The sequence below is a fragment of the Halyomorpha halys genome, unplaced genomic scaffold (genome assembly GCF_000696795.3).
Source record: "Halyomorpha halys isolate HHAL.00 unplaced genomic scaffold, Hhal_1.1 Scaffold11.1, whole genome shotgun sequence".
Lineage (NCBI taxonomy): Eukaryota > Metazoa > Arthropoda > Insecta > Hemiptera > Pentatomidae > Halyomorpha > Halyomorpha halys.
Genome location: NW_027111958.1, coordinates 1382202 through 1386837, shown reverse-complemented (window position 1 = coordinate 1386837; position 4636 = coordinate 1382202).

The following is a 4636-nucleotide window of genomic DNA, read 5'->3' as shown; positions in this document are numbered from 1 at the left end:
TTTTTTATGTTATTTTTTAATGAATATTCTTAATATCCAATAGGAAAAATTAGATTCTCAAAATTTTCTCCTTTAAAATTCCCCATACTTCATTGAAATTTATTATAAAAAAAAAAAAAAGTATTAAACCAGTAATAGGCTTCCTGGACTACCGAAAAAGTATCAATTGTGTTTGCCCATTTTATTTATTTTGAGAAAACAGAAATGCAGAACTGTAGTTTTTTTTTTTCAAAAAATAAGTATTGTTAGACCCAGTACCCATACAATATAGACTTCTGTACATCAAAAGTATTTCTGTGTTAAACTTTTTTAATCTCAATTTTTTTTTTTTTTTATGAAAAAAAATTCTGTATATTCTATATACTCAAAATTAAATACACATAAAAGTTTAAGAAGTGAGTTGACAGAAAATTATTTATTCTGTTATACCAGTCTTGTGACTTTGAGATCATGAGACCCTCCTGGGGCGCATCCAGAAGGTACCTGGCCCTTCATTAAGTTGGATGACAAACCAGACAGTTGAGCATGCTCAACCATTTGCTAATTCTGTCCGCATCAGCTCCTTTTTTAGCCGTTGGTAAAGAAATATAACTTCTTTACCAATTATTAAACTAAAGACCCTCCATGGGTTGTATTTTTTCACATATGTATTGAGATCACGAGATCCTCCTGGGGCAAATTCAGGTGGTACCTGGCCCTTCATTAAGTTGGGTGATAAACCAGGCAGTTGAGCATGCTCAACCATTTGCTAATTATGTCCGCACCTGCTCTTTGTTTAGCCGTTGGTAAAGAAATATAACTTCCTTACCAATTATTAAGCAATAAAACCTTTCATGGGTTGTATTTTTTCACATATGTATTGAGATCACGAGATCCTCCAGGGGCACATCCAGAAGGTACCTGGCCCTTCATTAAGTTGGGTGATGAACCAGGCAGTTGAGCATGCTCAACCATTTGCTAATTCTGACCGCATGAGCTCCTTGTTTACCTGTTTGTCAAGAAACATAACTTCCTTACCAATTATTAAACAAAAGACCCTTCATGGGCTGTATTTTTTCACATGTGTACATTTGGTGTGAAAAAATATATTAGGCACTTGTGAATGAAATTAAAAAGTCACTTTGCCCAAAAATCACTATATTTTCATTAATCACTATGTGCACAGTGTATTCATTTTTATAAATGCACATGCTGTATGTATTGATATTTATAAATGCACATGTACTACTTAGTACATGACTTTACAAAAAATATGTACTTCTACATCTCTTTGATTTTTAAAGTTACTTTGTATCTCCAATTGTAAAACATTAACTGCAATGTTGTTTTTTATCAAACTCGTTATGCACTTGTATCTATAGGAAATTGGGAGTTGTTAAGGTTGTGAGTCCGAATACTCTCATTCTTTTGGGATCCTCTACGCCAGTATGGGCCAGGTCTAATTCCTGCATGGGGACAGTAATGGCTCCGTCATTGTAGATTTGTAAGGAGATAAGGGAACACTAACTTAGCTGTTCAGGTTGGAAGTAGGATATAACCCTAATTACGATATCCTGTCAAAAATCGTCTGATCACAAAACCTGAAACTAGCCTCAGAATATCCTACTCTTTTAACATGGTAACAATTCAGCTTATACAATGGACTTCCCATTGGATCATGAAATGTTTCGGAGTTTATCCTGTACCATAACTTTCAAACAGTAATAAATGGTGTAAAATGGTACAAAACATTTTTACAGTTGTACATGAGATTTATATTGACAGCCACTAGCAGAACAGTACAGTAGAAATGGCAAAAATGGAACAGTTGGAATTTATAGTTAGTGCTGTAGAAAGGTAATAAGGGTAACAACCTGCATCCCAATTAATTACTGGATAAGTTTATCATGTGACATGATACATGAATAAATCAAGTAGAATGAACAATCTGTTAGAAAATGTTTTTTATCAGACATACAATTAATCATATGTGACTTAAATCTCAAGATAAGTCAAGAAACCCAATTTAGGATTGTTAGTTCAACAATCATTCTTGTGGTCATTAGTACAATTTTTGATGCTGGGACATCCAAAAATACATCTGCATAAGTCCAAAGGATGTTGCAAAAAAACAGATGTGCTCATAAGTAAGAGATATCAGAGCTCCATTCAAGACATTAGAAACTTCCATGGAACAGATTGAGTTTCTTATTTTGATGGATGGGCATATAGCTCAAAGCTATGCATCAAGTTACAAACTAAAATGGAGGTTATAGCAGTTGGTATGAGACTCTGTCGTGGAAGTCTATAAACCAAATGGTTAGATAGTACTAACAAAGTTGCTGCAACTGAAGCAGTAAGCTAAGACAGGTAGAGGTTGAGAAGGCAGATTCAGGCAGCCCAAGATGTACAAGTATAGTACAGTTGCTGCAACTGAAGCAGTAGCCTAAGACAGCTAGAGATTGAGAAGGCAGATTCAGGCAGCCGAAGATGTACAAGTATAGTACAGTTGCCGCAACTGAAACAGTAGCCTAAGACAGCTAGAGATTGAGAAGGCAGATTCAGGCAGTCGAAGATGTACAAGTATAGTACAGTTGCCGCAACTGAAGCAGTAGCCTAAGACAGGTAGAGATTGAGAAGGCAGATTCAGACAGCCAAAGATGTACAAGTATAGTACAGTTGCCGCAACTGAAGCAGTAGCCTAAGACAGGTATAGGCTGAGGAGGCAGATTTAGGCAGCCAAAGATGTACAAGTATAGTACAGTTGCCGCAACTGAAACAGTAGCCTACTGAAACAGTAGCCTATGACAGCTAGAGATTGAGAAGGCAGATTCAGGCAGTCGAAGATGTACAAGTATAGTACAGTTGCCGCAACTGAAACAGTAGCCTATGACAGGTAGAGATTGAGAAGGCAGATTCAGACAGCCAAAGATGTACAACTATAGTACATAATGTTGTAAACATTCTGTCCCTGATCAATACATAGATAGAGGTTTGACTGTTTTAGATTTTCTTAGTGTTATATTTTATTAGGCTTTATATAATTTATTTTATAATCTTATGTTACCTACTATAAAATTATTAAATATAATAAGTTAGAATATATTATTGTTTATTATGGTTCGGATAAAGTTAACCATAGATTAATTAAAATAGGTTAGGAAGAGAAAGAAGGATGATGTTAATGATAGAGATTACACTAATTAGTAAAACTTATTTTTATTGATTTACACCTTGACTTAAATTTCATACCTCCATAATGGCTGTGAGCAAACCAAGATAAAATAAAAAAAATATATTATATTCTCATTTTCTTGTTATCATTTTTTTTCTAATATGATTTTATCTCATTTTGTACTTAAAATTCAGACTGTGATTTTGAAAACCATTAAAAATAAATTTTACTCCATTAACAGCAACTTCTCATGTTATTGTTTAACTTTTATTAACACAATTTGAAAGGATTTTTGAATATATTATATGGCTTTGAAATAATATTGTTGTTTGTGAACTGTTTTTGTGTGATATAAAATGTATAAATTGAGTGTTATAAATTGTTAATCTTATATTTAAATACACATATTTGAAACTGAAATGTGGATTATAAGTTTTTGAGATGACTTTAATAGAATGTTAACAAATAAAATAACATCTAATTAACATATTAGTAAATAAATCAGAAATTTATTTTGAAATGTCATTATGGGCCAATCCCTCATCACAATTTCAGTTAATCAATTTTGAGACTGTTCATAGAAAACCTATCAAGTATTACAAAGATTGATATATTTTTAGAAATTTATTTAGACTAATTAATATAGGAATACGATGGTCTTAGTTGTTAAAATAAATCTTATCCTTTTATTATTTATAGTCAATTAAATATCTTCTAACTAACCTTACCAAATAAACTAAATTATATCCATACATTTTCTGTAAATGTTATCTCAAAAATTGATATTTTACTTTAGGTTATGTTTATATTGGACCTAATCCAAAATTGGATTGAAACCATATACATGAGATTATATGCATCCCTACAGTTAAGTTGTTCTTCCGATCTGATCCCAATAGCCCAAGAGGGAAAAAAAAAGGCAGTTATTTCACCCTAATTTTTTATCACTTTAATGAAAACTATGTATAATTAGTCAAAATTGATGAGTCTACCAAGTATAGGCAGGGGGATTAAATAATGGAGGCTGTTTAAAAACGTTTAAAAAATGAATTTTTCATTCTCTATGTCCTTAAAACTACCAATAACACAAGAAAACAGAATAGAACATAATTTAAAGTAGAGTAAATTTGCTGAAATATGAGCCCAAATATTTACGTTTAATAGTTCCCAAGACATAGGTTTTTAAAAAGCAACATTTCATGAAAAATACACTGAAAAATCAGAAGTTAGTGAATTTATTTTGAGAAATCTATATCTCAATAACCATTCGACATACAGATGACTATCAGCACCCAAACCAAAGCTAGTTTGTTTGTTTAGTGGCACCAAACTTCATTGGTCATCAACGCCATTTATATTTTATTTAATTTTGCTAATATTCGTTAAGTTTTATTTATTTTTTGATTTGATTATTTTATTTATTTATTTATTTGTAATTTTTTTTTTTTCTTCCAATCAAGTTATATTTTTGTCAGTAAATTT